This window comes from Eschrichtius robustus, chromosome 2 (genome assembly GCF_028021215.1).
Source record: "Eschrichtius robustus isolate mEscRob2 chromosome 2, mEscRob2.pri, whole genome shotgun sequence".
Lineage (NCBI taxonomy): Eukaryota > Metazoa > Chordata > Mammalia > Artiodactyla > Eschrichtiidae > Eschrichtius > Eschrichtius robustus.
The window spans coordinates 58,693,320-58,712,879 of NC_090825.1; the positions used below are offsets into that span (position 1 = coordinate 58,693,320).

Consider the following 19,560-nt stretch of genomic DNA (forward strand, 5'->3'; position numbering starts at 1 on the left):
TATTATCTATGCTCTTGAGGAAATTCTCTACATGGAAATAGAATGTAATGGTCTGCTATTGTTCATCTTCTCGCAACTTTTCCTTGATGACAGGGATAGCTTGACTGTCATGGTGGGAGTATTTGAGCAAAGGCTACAGATCAGGTATTTTTTTTGGAGTGCCGGTGTTAACATTTACCAGCACACTGTCACCAGTCAAATCTGAGTTCTGTGATCCAATTTCACATTATGTAGAGGCTTAAAATAAATTATACATTGTGAACTCTGAGCAGGGGAACCGTTATATACTCCGTGCTAGTACTCCGAAATCCCAGCGGCCATACAGCTCACATTCTACACTCCTGTGAAGGTAATTGATTGGAAGTGATTACCATAATTATGTACTCTGATTTTTAAAAAAGACTCTGGAAAATTTCTGGTTAAACTTTGCAGATTCCACACTTGGTTTTATATCCACTGTCTTCTGAAATCCCACTAAAATAATAGTAAAGGAGGAAAAAAAGCCATAAATGAGAGCCATAAATCTCTTGATTGCCATTCAAGAGAATGGAAATGGAGATAACTGAGACAAGATAAATCAAAAGAAAACAGTTTGGGGGAGTTGGAGTATGTTAACTGACTTATCAGACCAAAGAAAACAGAAACCAAAGCCTGCAGTGGGGGAAGCCAGCAAGAAAGTAGCTCATTTGCTCAGAACCCTGAAAAACCTTAGGAATCTGAAAGCAGGGGTGAAGAATAGGGCTGAAACTGGAAGATTGATTGAATACATGGGACCAGTGAGGCTCCTAAACTCCCTTCCTCACCCAGCAAAGCCAGATGATGGCCTCTCTGCAACTTGGCAGGAAACTCAAGATTGACCCTTGAAACTGAATCAGAGAGGACCTGGGTTAGGGGACCCAAGTAGGGCTGAGATACCATATTGAAATTGGGTGGAGGTCTGCAGATGAAATGGGAGAGATCCCAGCCCCTTCTCCTGCTTCACTCTTAGAACACCAACAGCCAGACACATATAATCCATGCAAGAGATTAGAGGTTTCCAATCCAGAGACTCTGACCAGCCCAAGATGGATACTGACAAGTGTATGATAGGGTAGGGCCTTGCTTGATCTCTCAGCCGTGGCTCTCAAACTTGGCTGCACACTGGAATCACTTGGAACCTTTAATATATACAGATACCTAGGTTCCACTTCCAGAGATCTAATGTAATTGGTCAGAAGTACAGCCCAGGATCAGAGCTTTTTTACGTTCCCCCAGGGGACTTTAATGCTCAGCCAAGACAGGAACACCAATGAAACCTATGGGTCAATAGCTTCTTCTAAGTGTTTCATTTCTGATCTTTTCACAAACCAAGTTTTAGGTTTGATTTTCTCTATTCTTTGCCCATTTCCTACTTATTTCATTGATTTCTCATCTTATTTCCTTTCTTCTGCTTATTTTGGGTTTAACTTGCCCTTCTTTTTCTAGTTTCTTAGGTGGAAATATAGAGCACTGATTTTAGACCTTTCTTTTTTCCTCAAAGAAGCATTTAATGCTATAAATTTCCCTTAAAGTACTGCTATAGCTGTGTCCCACAAATGTTGATATATGGGTTTTCATTTTCATTCTGTTCAAAATATTTCCAACTTCTCTTGTGATTTCTTGACTTCTTATTTAGAAATATGCTGCTTAATTTTCAACTATTTGGGTTTTTTTTTCCAGGTACCTTTCTGCTACTGATTTTAAATTTAATTCTATTGAGCAGAGAATATGCTTTGTGGCATTTTGATCCTTTTAAATCCATTGAGACTTGTCTTATGGCCCACAATATGTTCTACTTTGGTGAATGTTCTATGTTCATTTGAAAAGAATGTGTACTCTGTTGTCGGGTGGAATATTCCATAAACGTCAATTAGGTCAAATCAGTTGAGAGTATTATAAAATTGTTTATATGCTGACTTATTTTCTGTCAACTTCAACTATTCAATATTGAGAAAGTATTAAAATCTTCAACAGTAATTTTAACTTTGTCTACTTCTCCTTGAAGTTCCAAAAGTTTTTGTTTCATGTATTTTGAAGCTATGTTATTGTGTGCCTACATGCTTGGAATTATGTCTTCTTGACAAACTGTTCCCTTTATCATTATGAAATATATCTTTTTGTCCCTAATATTCCTTGTTCAAAGGATATTATTTTATCTGAATATACTCCAATACAGCCCCCCCCCCCAGCTTTCTTATGGTTAGTAATTGCATGGCCTACCTTTTCCCACGATTTTACTTTTTAAAAATAATTAATTAATTAATTAACTCTGGCTGCGTTGGGTCTTCGTTGCTGCGCGCAGGCTTTCTCTAGTTGCGGTGAGCAGGGGCTACTCTTTGTTGCGGTGCACGGGCTTCTCATTGCGGTGACTTCTCTTGTTGCGGAGCATGGGCTCTAGGCATGCGGGCTTCAGTAGTTGTGGCACGTGGGCTCAGTAGTTGTGGCTCATGGACTCCAGAGCGCAGTCTCAGTAGTTGTGGTGCATGGGCTTAGTTGCTCCGTGGCATGTGGGATCTTCCTGGACCAGGGCTCAAACCTGTGTCCCCTGCACTGGCAAGCGGATTCTTAACCACTGCGCCATCAGGGAAGCCCTCCCATGATTTTACTTTTAACCTATTTGTTTTTATACTGTGAGTAGGTTTCTTATTGACAGCATATAGATGGGTTGTTTTATAAGATTTAAAGATTCTTTTGATGGCATGACACAACACAGTGACACTCATATAGCTGAAAGGCAGAACTCTGTTACTTACAGGTCCAAAGGAGAGCAGGCTGCCAGTCAGTGCCACACAGGGATCTGCACCAGGGGTAACAGCAAGCTGGAGCTGTAGAAGACATTTTACGTATGGTAAGTTGCATGGGGTTAGCTAGGGTTTTCAGGTTCCCAGTGGATTGGCTGTTTGAAATAATTTCAAGGGCTCTGGGGGACAGGGGCTGCCCCAAGTTGTTTGGTGTCTGGCTGCTGGTCAATTAGGGCTGGTGTATGGTGGCCAGGAGTGTGAAAACCCCTAAAAAGGAAGTGATTGGGGTGTGGATTTTATCAGCTGCTCAAGAAGGGGAACTGACTGGCCTCTAGCCAGGGCCTCAAGATTGGGTCAAGACAGCATTAAAAAAAAAAAAGCTATACGACATGGATTTTTCTTCCTCTCCCCACAATCAAGTGTGATAATGTCTACATTTAATTGGAGTGTTTAGCTAATTTTCATGTAACTTGATTATTATTATGATTCGGTTTAAATCTATTATCTTGTCATTTGTTTTTTTTTCTTAAAGATTTTTTGATGTGGACCATTTTTAAAGTCTTTATTGAATTTGTTACAATATTACTTATGTTTTTATGTTTTGGTTTTTTGGCCACCAGGCATGTGGGATCTTAGCTCCTGACCAGGGATTGAACCTGCACCCCCTGCATTGCAAGGCAAAGTCTTAACCACTGGACCTCCAGGGAAGTCTCTTGTCATTTGTTTTCTACATTGTTATTTGTTCTCTTTTCCCTCTTTTCCTGCCTCCTTTTAAATTAATTTAGTATGTTCTATGATTCCATTTAATCTCCACCATTGGTTTAATAGATATACCTCTTTGTTGTTTTTAATTTTTAAATATTTGCTCTAGGGTTTACAGTTTATGTCTTTAACCTATCACAGCCTCCATTCAAATAAAAGTATATTTTAAGAAACTTAAAACAGAATACTTCCATTCTCCAGAAAACCACCCATTCTTTATGCTACTGTCATAGATTCTACTTAGTGGTTTTAAACCCCACGATATGTTTCAATTTTTAGAAATTTAAATAATTATCCTTTAAAGAAAAATTTTAAATAAAGAAACCATGTCTTCTATAATTATCTACGTATTTACAGTTTCCAACATTCTTCATTCTTTTGTGTAAATCCAAATTTTCATTTGGTGTCAATTTACTTCTACTTGAAGATCTTCCTTTAACATTCTTTTGTATTGCAGGTCTGCTGGCAATGAATTCTCTCAGCTTTTGGTTGTTTGAAAAGCCTTTATTTTAAAAAGGTATTTCTGATAGATGTAAAATTCTAGGTTGAACTTTTCTTTCTTTCAGTGTGGCTTGTACAGTTTCTAATGAGAAGTCTGCTTTAAATTTTATCTTTGTTCTGTGTGTACAGTTTGCTTTTTTCCTCTGGCTGCTTTGAAGATTATCTCTTTTTTATTGATTTTTGGCAATTTGATCATGATTTTCTTTGTTTCTTTTACTTAGATTTCATTGAGATTCTTGGATCAGTGTGTTTATAGTTTTAATCAAATCAGAAACTTTTTTGACTATTCTTTCCTCAAATATTTCTCTTGTAACCCCTTCCCCCATTGCATGTATGTTAGCTTGATATTGTCCCATGGTTCACTGAGGCTCTGTTCAATGTTTTCTTTTTTTTTTTTTTTCCACTCTATGTTTCAATTTGGGTAGTTTCTATTGCTACATCCTCAAGTTCACTGATCTTTTCTTCTGCAGTATCTAATCAGTTAATCCCAACCAGTATACTTTTTATTTCAGATATTTTTCATCTCTAAAAAACTCCCATTGATCTTCATATATCTTTCATTTCTCTTCCCATCAGGTCCAGATTTTCTATTATATCCTTGAGCGTATGGAATGTATTTATTATAACAGCTGTTTTAATGTACTTGCTGCTCATTCTATCACCTCCATCATTTCTTAGTCCGTTTTTAATGACTGATTTTTCTTCTAGTTAAGGTCTCCATTTTCCTGCTTCTTCATATGGCTAGTCATTTTTGACAGGATGCCAAACATTGTGAATTTTATGTCACCAAGTGCTGGTGTTATTTTCTTTCAAAGCATGTTGAACTTTTTCTGGTAGGCAGTTTAAGTTACTTGTGGATTAGTTTGATCCTTTTGAAATTTGTTTTTTCGCTCTTTTAAGGGAGTTCTAGAGTAACCATTATCCTAAAGCCAGTTTAGCCCCACTTTTAAGTCAAGGTCCTTTTGGGATCTCTACTGAATGCTCCAGGTAGGTATTCAATGAGACCTCTCCACTCTGGTGGGTACTTGAAAGGATTTCAGCCCTGTGAGAGCTGAGATTTATCTCATAGCTCTATTTCAATTATTCTTTCCCATTGTTGTCCAGTGGAATTTCACCATATGCATAAGCAGATGGGTGCTCAGCCTATCAAGAGAGACCCTATGCAGATTTCTGGATGTCTGTGTAATTCCTGCCTTTTAAGTACTCTGCCCTGAAAATTTTAGCCACCTTGACCTCTCCAGACTCCAGTCTCTGTTTAGGTTTCTCCTTCCTGTCCCACAGTCTGGGCATTGTCTCCAGGCAGAAAACCAAGATGGTAGTGAGGCTTACCCCACTTGTTCCCCTTTCCACAGGGATCACAGTTCTGTGCTGCCTGTTTTCCAATGTCTGGGAGCAGTTTTTTCCGATTTTTTTCCCAGTTTTCTAATTGTTTTGGTGGGAAGGTACTTCTGGATCCTCTTTCTTTATTATCAAAAGATAGGAACAAGTAAGTGCCTCACTCTTAAGTTTGAGTTTCCAGCAATGGATTACCAGATTGAGGGAACCTCCACTATGAAACAGAGACTAAAACAAAGGGAGAAAAAGGAACCAAAGAAAGCACACAATGCAGGGAACAGAAGAAAACGTTAAAAAAATTTATAATTAAAACCCTCAAAGGGATCTGAGAAGATACTCCATTGCTGAAACCACAAAATGTCATAAAAAATTTTTTTTAATTCAGAGAATAAGGTTTTTATTTTTTTTATTTTTAAAAGGAGTTGATTTCTTTTCTTTTCTTTCTTTCTTTATATATTTTTGGCTGCATTGGGTCTTCGTTGCTGTGCACAGGCTTTCTCTAGTTGCAGTGAGCGGGGGCTGCTTTTCGCTGCATTGCATGGGCTCTAGGCGCGCGGGCTTCAGTAATTGTGGCACATGGGCTTAGTAGTTGTGGCCTGCAGGCTCCAGAGCGCAGACTCAGTAGTTGTGGCACACGGGCTTAGTTGCTCTGCTGTACGTGGGATCTTCCCAGACCAGGGCTCGAACCCGTGTCCCCTGCATTGGCAGGTGGGTTCTTAAGCACTGTGCCACCAGGGAAGCCCAAGAATAAGGTTTTTAGAATTAAGAACATGCTAGCAGAAATAAGAATGTCACTAGAAGGTGACAAGTATTGTATCAAAAATACAATAGAGGAAATGTTTCAAACAGCTGAACAAAAAGACAAGGAGGTAGAAAATATGAGACAAAACTGTTACAAGATTGATCAAGAGAGCTCAAGTTTTCAATCAAGAGGACCTCCAGAAAAAGAATCAAAAAAAAAGGACAGCAAATTATGAAAAAGGAAAAGATAATTTCCCAAACTGAGGCGTATGGACCTCTAGATTTAAAAGGACCACTAACTGCCCAGCTCAATGAATTAAAAAAGGATCCACACCAACGTAAATTGTGACAAAATTTCAGGACACCTGAGTGAAAGAAAAGCCCTCAAAAGCATACAAAAGATCAGGAATTAGAATGGCACAGAGACACAGGAAGTTAGAGGACAATGGGCAAATGCCTACAACTTCTGAGAGGACAGGATTGTCACCTGGAATTTCATACCCTGACAAACTACCAGCCACATGTGAGAGTATAATGAAGACTTTTTCAAACAGGCAAGGCAACAAAAATTTTATCTTCTATTCATTCTTTCTCATGAAGCAACAGAAGGATGTGCTCCATCAACTCAGAGTGAAAAGATACAGGGTCTAGAAAATGGGAAACTCAAACAGGAGACTGTAGGAAGCCCCCAAACAATGCTGAACGGAAGCTGCAGGGTTACAGTTGTACAGCAGCCGAGAGATCAGTCAGTGCAGGTCACAGAGTAGGACAACTCCAAGGGATTGTTTAAAAAAAGCGGGGGGGGAACCCCTTATTTACTTGATATGACTGTCCTGCAAAGAGCATGATTTAGCGTGTTATTTAGAATTATGAAGGCAAATATGAAAAAATACAATGAGAAGATTTGAAAACTGTTCTTCTGGGTAGTGGGAATTGGAGATCAGGAGGACCTTGGGAGAGGTGACTATTATTTTTGTTTTAATCTTGTATTTCTATTTGATTTTTAAAATTGTATTCATGTAATTACTTCAATGCAGCCAAAAAAAAAAAAAAATGTAAAAGGTAAGAGGCCTAGAAACTGAAGTTCACAAATACCAAACCTACTCCTGGCTCAAATTCTTCCCTGATACGCTAAGGGATGTGAGTGTGATTGCTGCGTGAGGTCAGAGCGTGGGGCTCCGACTCCGAGGGGTCACCTCAGGTCCAGAGCAAAGTCTTCCAGCCCTGCAGGTCTGGACCTAATATAAAGGGATGCTAGACCCCCTGAAAACTGGCGTACCATGTGAATTTATGAGAGACTGTGGCAGAAGCCCAGTTTAGTAGTTTACAGTGAGAAATACAACTGTCCAGGATGCTTGGCAATCCGTGTAGCAAGTCTGCACATCCTCTTTCTTTAATAGAGGAACGTACTCCAGAAGTCCAATTACATTCAGAACGTTGCTCGATAAAGAGGGACTCAAAGTGAAGGGCGTTACCCAGTCCTCAGAAATATTTCAGTAAGATCACGATAGCCTGGTAAGTCACGCTGCTCCTTTAATAGCTACCAAAGATCAGCGAACTTTTTCTGTAAAGGGCCAGATAGTCAATGTTTTCAGCTTTGCAGACCATCTCTGCTGCAAACAGTTAACGCGACGGTTACAGAGGAGCCACAGATGGCATGTAAACAACAGCGTGGCCGTGGCCCAACTTTAACTGGATCCATGCAGACGAGAGCTTGGTTAGCCCTGCCTGTCAGACCTCTGTCCCCTGACAGTCTGAGAGACTTACGAATTCTTTTTCTTTTTTTTACTTTCATTTGCATTTATTTTTTGCAGCATTTATTCCTGGGCCATAAGGTTTTGTTTCTTCAGTTTCTTCTGGGATATCTTTTTCTTCTGGGCAACCTCCTCTTCTGGTTTAGTAACAATCTGCTCTTTTTCGGTAAGGATCATCTCAATGTGGCAGGGAGAGCTCATGTATGGGTTGATCCGACCACGAGCTGTGTAAGTCCTGCGCCGCATCTTGGGGGCTTTGTTCACCTGGATGTGCTCAATGACCAGAGAATCTACATCTAAGCCCTTAAGTTCAGCATTACTCTCTGCATTTTTGAGCATGTGCAGTAACAATTCAGCACTCTTTTTGGGCCACCGACCCTGCGTCCAGCCCCACTGTTTGGCCTGGGCATCCCTACCAACTCCACCATTGTAACGACAGAATGGCACACATTGCTTCTTTAAAGTGACATCCTTCAGATACTTGGTGGCTTTTCAGATATGCATACCCTTAATGGCCTGGGCAGTTTCACAAGTGTTCTTAAAGTGAACATGAAGATTTGAACCTCTTGACTTGCATGATTTTGTGGGGTTTTCTGGGTCAAGTGAATAGCGAACCATTTTTAGAGGTAACCTCAGGCCGCTCACCGGAAAAAGGAGACTTACAAATTCTTATTCTCTGATTCTCCTTTCTTTAACTTTCTTCATTTCAATAATCTCATAATGTCTTTAACCTCTGAGACTAGAGAAAAACTGATCTAGTTTTAGTTCTAAATGATAGCATCTGGTTTAGGTAAAGGAAACATCTTAAGGTCAATAGTGGATTGGCCTCCATATCAGCTCGCATCAAAGTTATTTGGGGGACGTTTTTCACGGAGGCAATGGGGGCATACCAGTGAGAATGTAAGTTCTCCTGTCTTTCAGAGAGCAGAAATTCCTTCCTTCCTCTCTTGCCTTCACCTCCCCTCCCTTGTTTTAAGCCTCTATAGTTTTGGTCGCCATTGCTAGACTTTTCTTTACCTACATGGTAGACAGGTCTTTTTGAGATACATCATTATAAGCACCGTGTGATATGCAGCTTTCCTCTGAAATGTGTTTGCAGTATTTGTGCTCATTGGGAGAAGAGGCTGCCAGTATCAAGTGTGAACCAGTGTCGAGCTGAGTTGTACAATTGGTGAGCTGTGTTCACAGTCATTTAGGCCCCCTCTGGAGGGAAAGCACACAGCACACACTGAAGGGTGTTGGGCCAACCCTTGCTAAGATGCTTCCTAGACTCTGCTTCAACCGCATGAGAGGGCATGATACTATTCCTAAATGATAAAGGAAAGTATTTTCCTTATCCCCTCGGAGTTACAGAGCCCATAACCCAATGCCAGGCACATTTTCAGAGGAATGGCAGAGGGCCAGATAATTCCAGAATGGTAATTGCTCACTTGTCCTAACCCCCAGTATTAATTCCACAAACCAGCTTGCTTGGGATTTTATCCTGCGATTATCCAGGATATGTTTTTGAACCACTTACTCTGTTTTAGAAATTCATGTCTTATTGATCCAGAGCATTGGCTTCTCACGGATCTCCAGGCCCAATGAGAGTTATAAATTTGAAGGAGATTTCGGCCATTCATGTACTCATTAACAGGCCAGCTGCTCTGGAAAAATAAAATTTCATCATTTAGGAAATATTTTACACCCTCTGTGTGCCAGGCACTGTTCTAAGTGGTAGGAACTTCGCTGTTAACAAAACAAAAATCTGTGCCTCGCTCTAGTAAAACTTAAGTTCTATGTGGTGCAGAGTGAGGGAACACACAAAATAAACGAGTCAGGTGGTGATGAGAGCTATTAACAAAAATAAAGTAGGACGAAAGGATAGACATCTAGGGACTTCCCTGGTGGTCCAGTGGTTAAGAATCCACCTTCCAATACAGGGGACTCAGGTTTGATCCCTGGTCAGGGGATCTTGGAACTTTTCTATTCGAAGTCCAAGGGATTAATGGATGCCAAATAGACAAATACAGAATCTGAGAACTAAGATCCCACATGCCCACGTGCTACAACTACAGAGAAGCCTGCAATGAAGAGCCCGTGAGCCCTAACGAAGACCCGGCGCAGCCAAAAAAAAAAAAAAGGAGGGGGGTGGACTTCCCTGGTGGCGCAGTGGTTAGGAATCCACCTGCCAATGCAGGGGACACGGGTTCGAGCCCTGGTCTGGGAAGATCCCACATGCCAGGGAGCAACTAAGCCCGTGCACCACAACTGCTGAGCCTGTGTGCCACGACCACTGAAGCCCACGTGCCTAGAGCCTGTGCTCCACAAAGAGAAGCCACTGCAATGAGAAGCCCATGCACTGCAACAAAGAGTAGACCCCCGCTCGCCGCAACTAGAGAAAGCCTGTGTGCAGCAATGAAGATCCAACACAGCCAAAAATAAATAAATTAATTAAAAAGACAAAAAAACAAAAAAACAAAAAAAGGATAGACAGCTGGGAGGGGTCGGCATGCTAGTTAGATGCGTGCTCAGGGAAGCCTTGCTTGGATGTCGTGACGTCTGAGCAGAGACTTCAATGTAGTGAGAGAGGAGCCATGTGGACACAGGGGAAGAGGGCTCCCGGCAGAGGAAACAGCGACTGTAAAAGTCCCCAAGGGCTGATCAGTCTCAGTTGTACCCACGGGATTTCAATTTATGTAGGTGACCGAGTGATGACGTGGAAATGCTAATGCCATTGAAAGAAAAATTTATTGTTTACAGTTCCTGGGGGGATGGTGCATGCCACGCCACACAGGGCCACACCGGGAAGAACCGGGTTCGGTCACAAGGCAGAAGTGGAGTGAGGGGAAAGCCTCCCTGCCAGAACCTTGAATGGGGTTTCCACAGCAAAGGCAGAGGAAACAGCAGAGGCGTGGCTAGTTTGAGTAATGTAGGCAGGCTCTGGCTATAGAGGTGGTCACTGGCCCTGGGGTGATTTAGGGCAGGGGAAACATTGGCTTGGTGTGTGAGAGTTAGACAAGGAGGTGGTTCAGAGCATGGGCTCCAGATCACAGCAAAGGGTAAACAACTTTGAGCTTTAGTTTGGTGCTGTGATTAATGGATGCCAAATAGACAAATACAGAATCTGAGAAAACACAGAGCATTATCATGTAGGGCCTTGCAGATCATGTTAAAATTCCTACAGTGGGAAAGACGGATGCATCTGGGAGAGTCAGGAATCCTCCCAATCACCAGTGACCTGTGTGAGGGTGACAAAGGTGAGCGCCAACCGCTTATACTCAGTTTTTAAGATTCTTACTACCTCCTGACTTATTTTAGGCTCTATCCCTACGCTCATTTGTACAGCTGCTTACAAGTTTTAGCTGACCATTCTTGGTATTATTTAGCACATTTTGCTTTTTCTTTCTGTTTTTTCTTTTTTTTTCTGTTCCAAGTCCTATTTTTGTTTCTGTTCCAAGAAAAGTCACAGCAGAATTTGTACCCATGGACTTTCTAGAACAAGACGGATGATGGCAAAGATGCCAGGGAGAGCCTATGCTTTGTGATTTGTCATTAAGCTTTCATTTCATGGAAGAATGTATCATGAGATTCACACTCACATACAAGGACAATTTAAGGTTCATTTGTGAACTTACAGATGCTTCTTAAAATAATTAAAAATGTCTCTCAAAGCCTGGCTGTCTGACCAGCTTTGTCTTTTGTTCATTTGTTTTCACCACAATTAAAAACCACAGCAATTATTCAAATGCAAAGAACCGTAATGGCAAGAACTGAGGTTTGAGCCTTGGAAAATGAACATTTTGCTTCCCACTTGCTGCATGCTGGCTTATTTCATCTGCTGAGAGCAAAAAGGCTAAATAAATAATGTCTTCCTAGAGCTGCCTCAGTTCAGATGACAAAGAAACATCAGTTGTAGATTCAGTCACAGAAAGCTCAGAATTTGATTCATTTGGCATGTATTGGTTGGGCATTTACTGTGTGCCTGGTACACACAGAGGACGTAGTGTTGAATGAAACAAACATGGTCCCTGGCCTCATGGAACTTAGGTATAGTGGGGGAGACATTTAAAAAGGAAAAACAGGACTTCCCTTTTGGCGCAGAGGTTAAAAATCTGCCTGCCAATGCAGGGGACACGGGTTCAAGCCCTGGTCCCAGAAGATCCCACATGCCGCAGAGCAACAAAGCCCGTGCGCCACAACTACTGAGCCCGCGCTCTAGAGCCTGCAAGCCACAACTACTAAGCCCACGTGCCACAATTACTGAAGCCCGCGTGCCTAGAGCCCGTGCACCACAACGAAGAGCAGCCCCTGCTCGCCGCAACTAGAGAAAGCCTGCGCACAGCAACGAAGACCCAATGCAGCCAAAAATAAAAAAATCAAAAAAAAGGAAAAATACCTAATGAAATTTATAACTATAAATTGTGCTGGGCTTCCCTGGTGGCGCAGTGGTTGAGAGTCTGCCTGCCAATGCAGGAGACACGGGTTCGAGCCCTGGTCTGGGAAGATCCCACATGCCGCAGAGCAACTGGGCCCGTGAGCCACAATTACTGAGCCTGCGCGTCTGGAGCCTGTGCTCCGCAACAAGAGAGGCCACGATAGTGAGAGGCCCGCGCATCGCGATGAAGAGTGGCTCCCGCTTGCCACAACTAGAGAAAGCCCTCGCACAGAAACGAAGACCCAACATGGCCATAAATTAATTAATTAATTAAAAAAAAAAAAAAAAGATGTAGCATCAAAAAAAAAAAAAAAAAATTGTGCTGTGTGCCAGAAAGGAAAAGTAAAGAGGGGAATGTAATTTAGACTTGGAGGAGGTATCTAAGGAGGCCTCTTTGAAGAAATGTTACTTGATCAGGCCCTTAAAAGATGAACAGGAATTTCCAGTTATCTATTACTGTGGGATAAACCATCCCAAACTCAGTGACTTAGAATACCATTTTATTATGCTCGGAAGTTCTATAGGTCAGGATTTCAAACAAGTCATGGTGATTGTGGCTTATGTCTGCTCTACAATGTTTAGGGTCTGAGCCAGGAAAATGTGAGTGTCTGGAAGTAACTCAAACAACTGGGGGCTGGAATCATCTCTAGGCCACCTCATGCACATGGCTGGGGCTGTACTGGGCTGAACAGTGGTTCCCAGAGAGATATGTCAAGTCCTAATCCCCAGTACCTTGGCCTTATTTGGAAAAAGGGTCTTTGAAGGTGTAATCACAGTTAAGGATCTTGAAATGCTATCATCCTGGGTGTAGGGTGGGCCCTAAAGCCAATAACTGTTGTCCTTTAAGAGAAAGGAGAGAATTGAGAAGAGGAGAAACATGGGGGAAAGTGAGGTGAAGGTGGAGGCAGAGATTGGGCTGATGTGTCAACAAGCCAGGGAATGGCAAGGATTGTCAGATACCACCAGAAATTAGGGGAGAGGAATGGAACAGATTCTCTCTTAGAGACTCAGAGCGTGGCAACACCTGCCGACACCTTGATTTCAGATTTCTGGCAGATTTCAGAACTACAAGGGAGTGGATTTCTGTTGTTTTAAGCCCCCAAGTTGGTGGTAATTCATTATGGCAGCCACAGGAAACTACTATGGTGCCTAGGCTGGGATGACTCAAAGGATGAAGCAGCTACATGTGGCCTCTTTATGTGGCTTTGGCTTCTCATGGGATGGTGACTAGGTTCTGTGATGGAGCTTCCTGAAAGCAAGTGTCCTAGGACCATGACCTTAAAGAGACCAGGGCAGAAGCTGCAAGGTTTCTTCTTACCTAGCCTCAGAAGTCACATTAAAATCACTTCTGTCATATAGTCACAAGCCCAACCAGATTCAAAGAGAGGGGATATAGACCCCATCTCTCAGTTAGAGGTGTGGCAAAGAATCAGTGACCACGTTCTACAACCACCTCAAGGAGTAAGTTATGTGTCCCAGGGAGTAGAGTGGTCGAGACCTGTACTGTCCATCCTGGCAGGTGCTAGTCACATGTGGCTGTTTAAACATAAATTAATCTAAAATTAAGTAAAATTAACAATTTATATTCTCAGACATACCAGCCACATTTCAAGTATTCAATACTTGTAGCTAGTGGTTATCATATCGGACAACACAGATAAGAACATTTCCATCATGCAGGAGGTGCTATTGGACAGCCCTGCCCTAGACTGAGGGAACAGCATGGGTCAAGGCTCTGAGTTGGAAAATAAATTAGCTTATAAGCAAAATAGAAAAAAAGTTGGCTGTCAGGGCTAGGTCTGCTGCTGTGTGCCCACTGCACACGTAGCTCATAATAGGTCCTCACAAGGTATATGTGTTATGAAGGAACACAGGCATAATGCTGCAGTATACCCTGTGCCAGGCCAGAGAAGAGTGGTATGAGATTGGACAAGTAGACAGGGGTCAGATCGCACCGGGTCTTTCTGACCATTTAAAGGAGTCTATATTTTATTCTAAGTGAAATAGAACTTGCCCAATATATTGCTTTGTATTTTGAATATTTATGAGAGGCCTAAAAAGAAGCAGATTTATTGTGGTTAGTTGGTATATTTGTTAGTAAAAGTATCTGCTACAAGAGACAGAAATCCAAAAGTCACAAAGGCTTCACCAAATTAGAAATCTATTTTTCTCTTAGTTTACGTAAATGTCGGCTGCTGTCGTTACCGGAGCTGCTCCAGGTATTTGCTCACAACCCCCCAACCCTCACCTTTAGCAGGAGTGTTCTTGCTCAAAACCTGCCAACTCCCACCTTGGGCAGGAGTTAACATAAATCTTCAAGTAAAAGGGTCCAGAGATAAGAAGGGAAGCTACAGACAAAAAGCCAGGTGGAACCAGCTGGGACTAAGATGGCAACGAATCTGACCTCTAACAGACCCTGAGTCTCATTACACCTTGATTTTACTACATTAGCATATTAAATGACATACCTACCAGCGACCATGACCGGACATTAAGGACCGAAAAAGAATAAAAAGGTGGTGGCACCCCACTCCCTTGGAAAAAGCCTTCCCCGGTAAACTAATTCATATGCTTCCCCATCATTAGCCTCACTCCTCCTCCCTTTACTCTTTAAAATTGAATCCCTCTCACCAGCGGGGTGAGAAGTTGATCTGAACTTAGTTCCCGTTTCTCCATTCTTTGGTCACTGAATAAAGCTTGTGCCGTGTTGATCTCAGCTTCCGTCGTTATTTGGCTGCTCGAACACGAAAGGAAAAAGAACTCTCCCCCGCCAAGGCAGAGAGCCTCAGCTCTCGGGCTAGGGCCTGAGCAGGGTCCATAAGACTTAATTCGGTAACACTATGGTGACTCTACAGTCATCAGGAACCCAGGCTATCGGTTGAGGCTTCCACCTCATTGTCTAAGATGTCTACTTTGATCCAGCTATTATATCTGCTTTCCAGCCAGTAGACAAGAGAAAAGGGGAGATGGAGAGCCGCTTCCCCTCATATCCAGGGAGAGCTCACAGCCAGATCCTTAACTTAATTACCTTTGCAAAACCCTTTTTTCCAAATGAGGTCATATTCACAGTTACGGGGGTGAGGGCTTAGACCTCTGCTCGATGTAAGGACACTACACCCCACTGGCCAGTTCTTTGTCATATGACCACACCTACCTTGCAAGAGAGGCTGGGAAATATAATCTTTATTCTAGGGAGCATGTGCTCAGCTAAAAAGGAGAGTTCTTTTACTATGGAAGAAGCAGAGATAAGATGTAAGGGGCAGCAACTATCAATCTCTGGCATCATTGTGAAACAGAAGGGAAGGGGGCAGGGCACAACCTTTAAAAGAATGACCTAGCCATTGAGGATATGACAAAGACTGATTAGAACAAACTAGGTCCAAGATGGTGGAAGATTCGACTTCTAGTAGACCTAAAGCATCTTTATACACTTGTTTAATACATTAGCATGCTAAATGACAGTTTTGAGGCTTACCATAAAAGGCCAAAAAGTGGGCAGTGGCCCAATTCCTGGAAATCCCCACCCTTTATCCAAAATAGTTGGAATAATCCTCCCACTCATTAGCCTATGAAATTACCCAGCCCATAAAAATTAACCACCACATATTTCAGGGGCTCTCACCCTCTGAGATGGCCCATGCTCTGTCGGTGGAATGTTTTCCTCCCAAGGCCGGTCTCACCTTTTGAGATGGACTGCATTCTCTCTACGGAATGTGTATCTCTCTAAATAAATCCACTTCTTACCTATCACTTTATCTCTCACTGAATTCTTTCTGGGATGAGACATAAAGAACCTGAGCTTCATCAAGTCCTGAGACCAGGTGTGTGATGTCAATTAAAAGACTGTGGGTTCGAGTCCCAATCTGGGTTGTGCGATTTCAGTTGTACGCACATATGCATTTCCCACTAGAACACTAGCTCCTGGAGGAGAGGGAGCCAGTTTTATCCTCAATCCCCAGCATCTACCATATAATAACCCATCACTGATTGTGTGTTAGTTGCCTACTTGCTCAATTTTAAGGTTGTTTACTAATTCCAACATCTTTTTCAGAAAGACTTATTTCCTAGAAGCCACACCTTCTTTTCCCCTCTACTTGCTGGAAGTATAAGGGGACTTTTCTCTAGTCTTCGCCCTGAGAATCTGATGCGGCTTCAGGAAATAAACAAAAGAGTAGAGGCCCCCTAGAAGTACCCCCATCTCCACCCCCATCCCCACCCCAACCCTTGGAATTTTTAACTCTCAAGCTAGTCCACCCTGAGCCTCCAGCAATTTGTCACTTACATTGAAGTGTTCCCACTGGTACTGGCTCCGGCTGTGGACTTGTGCTCCTGGTAGGTTGTGATTCTCTGTATTTTCTTGTCTCTCCAGTTTTCAGGGTGATGGTTGCCTTGTGACAGTTTTCTGAGGGATCTAGGAAGAGTTGTTGATTTTCAGTTTGTTCAGCTTTTTTCTTTTTGAGATGAGGATTTGGGAAGTGGAAGGATTGGTAGGGGGAAAATAAAAGAGAGAGAAAACACAAGTGACAGCAAGGAGAGGCAGGAAGCACAAAGAAGGAAGATGCTTACAAGCCAGGAGCCCCACGTTCCTGTGGCCACCTCACTTCCTCCAACTGGCCAGGGATTCATGCAACTGGCCACCCAATTCCTGCTGCTGCTTCAGCCTCCAGAGTAGTATTTTTCAACTCTGACTGTTCATTAGAATCAGCTGGGGAGCTTTTATAACTCCCTGCACCTAGGTCTCCCCTAATTAGAAGCACCTTAGGGGGCTCCAATGTGCAATTGGTTTTGAGAACCAGTGATCTAGTTTCTTGCTACTCAAAGGGTGGTCCACGGACCAGCAGCATTGGCACCACCTGTTAGCTTGTTAGAAAGGCAGCATCTTGGGACCTACCCTAGACCTACCGAATCAGAATTTGCATTTTAACAAGATCCACGTGGGATTTGTGTGCATGTTTGAGAAGAAATGACGAGGTGATCCTCCTATACCTCCACTTCTGGTTGTCCTCATGAAGCAGCCAGCTCCCTGGGAAGTGCTATGTGAACTAGGCATCCTGCTGGTCGTATCATAGCAGTGGAGAAGTCCAAAGCAGCCAGTATAGATGGTGTGCCTGCTGTGATTCCCCAAGGCTAATATATTTGAAACGGAGAGAATTAGATCACCCAGCAGCAGGAGGGGCTTGGGCCCTTTAGTCTGAAACACCAATGCTAGGTTCATTAACTTCTGGGTCCACCAGAGTCAAATCGTTCTAATTGAATACGTTATAGTTGAAGAGTTGGGGTTAGCTTGGAGGCCGGGGTTGGAAGCAGGCAAAAGAGACTGAGCAGAGAAGCAAATAAAGCAAGAGGCCAAGAGGAATGACCACTGGGACAAGGAAGTGAGGGGAGGAAGACTAGAGGTCATCAGTTTCGGGGGGAGGAGGAGCACGGCAGTGAGGCTGGTGGTCTCAAACAGGAATGCCTGGGAGTGGATGACTAGAAGGGGAAGTGCAACAGATGGTCCCAAATCCCGACTCTACCTGAAGGTAGTTCTTCAACCGTTTACTTCGTAAGCTCTTGTTGCCTTCTTCCCTACAGGATCTCAGTACTTTGTAGAATAAAATAATAATAGGCATGTGTCTGGCACTTTACTGCTCACAAGGACTGGAGTATAAAGTACAGGTAGGGTGCAGGGGCTAAGAGCTTAGACTTTGGAGCCATATGGCCTGAATTCCAACCTCAGCTCTGCTACTTACTAGCTGATGATATTGGGCAAGTCAGCTGACCTCCTTGGGGGTGCTTCCTCATCTACAAGATAAGGGTGATAATGGCAACCAACCTTATAAGGGTAAATGAGAATGGATGCAAAGCAAACAGAACATGTACACACATATATGTGGTATATTATTTAATGTGATATATGTGTATATTAAATAATATAAACAAGGAGTTGGGACCTGATTCTTCTGACTTCTTCTGTTTGAGGATTGCCCACCATTTTGTGTCAGCTCTCTAGGTTCCTTCAAGAGTGCTAAATGAGAGAACACTTAAAAAGTTATTTTAACCAAATCACTGTGCAGACCTTGTTTGGATCCTGATTTAAACAAACAGTGGATACAAATATTTGATACAACTGGGAAATTTTGAAAATGGACTTAGTGTTAGATATTAAGGAATTATTCTTAATTTTGTTAGGTATGATAATGGCGTGGAGGTTATGTCAAAAAAAAGATCCTTAGCAGTTAGATTACATTCATATCGAAGTATTAGATCAAGCCATCTAATATTGCCAATATTTGACCATATAGCTTAAATATGGACAAAACAGGCATTTGTCTGGCACCTTACATTTTACCAGGACCAGTGCATAAAGCACAGGGGCTAAGTGAAATAATATAACGTCTGGGATTTTCTTTTGAAATATTTCTAAGGAAAAAACGGTGGAGAGATAGACAGATGAAACAAGATTGTCAAAATGTTAATAATTGTGAGGCTGGGTGATGGACTGTGGGAATTCATTATGCCAGACTCTCTACTTTTGTGTTTGTTTGCAACTTTCCATAATAAAATTATTTTAAAGTTTTGTTTGATGGTTTCTTTCTTGTTGTCGTTGTTGTTTGTTTGATGGTTTTCGACTGTGTATTAGTATTTTTGACTACAATGGAAAGAAACCCAATTTAATCTTGCTTAAACAAAAGAAGGGATTTAACAGGGCTGGGATTTAACTGACCAGAGGGCAGCATAGAGCTGGTCTCAGGGAAGACTGGATTCACTGCCTTGAATACCTTGAGGACCCTCTTTGTCCTTTTCTATTTCTTCTCTGTTCCTTTTGGCACATTAACTTCGTTGGCTGGTACAAACTTGGCCAGGTGGTGGGGTGGAGAACAGCCCTTGAGGTATATCCTTGGGTTTTGTGATCAGAGAGGAACAAGAGGTTCTTATCCCTGGGCAGGAATTTGAAAAGTCCCAGGACCCCCGATTAGCTTAGTTTAGGTCATGTGCCCACTCCTCAGACCACTCACTGTGGCTGTGAGGGACTATAATTGGCCCACCCTGGGTAACCTGACCACCTTTGTAGCCAGGAGGGCTGTTTTCTGAAGACTTGGGAGGGATGGGTGGAGGGACAAGGGCTGAGCGGACAGAAACAATAGCTACCTTTATGAGGTTTCTGGTTATTTGTACTAGTTTTTAGATTACAATCAGCCTTTGATCACAGATCATGTCTTTTTCCTTTCCAGTGTCTGTCTCTCCCACCCCCAGTTTTTATTTTAAGGTTTATGGAGCTGGTTGCAAGGCTTGTTGAAAAAAAATTAGC

General features: G+C 42.5%; 1 pseudogene; it reads right to left on the bottom strand.

The window, feature by feature from the left end:
• Window positions 1-7,897: 7,897 nt before the first annotated feature.
• On the bottom strand, window positions 7,898-8,470 carry LOC137756869 (large ribosomal subunit protein uL22-like; annotated as a pseudogene).
• Window positions 8,471-19,560: the final 11,090 nt, after the last annotated feature.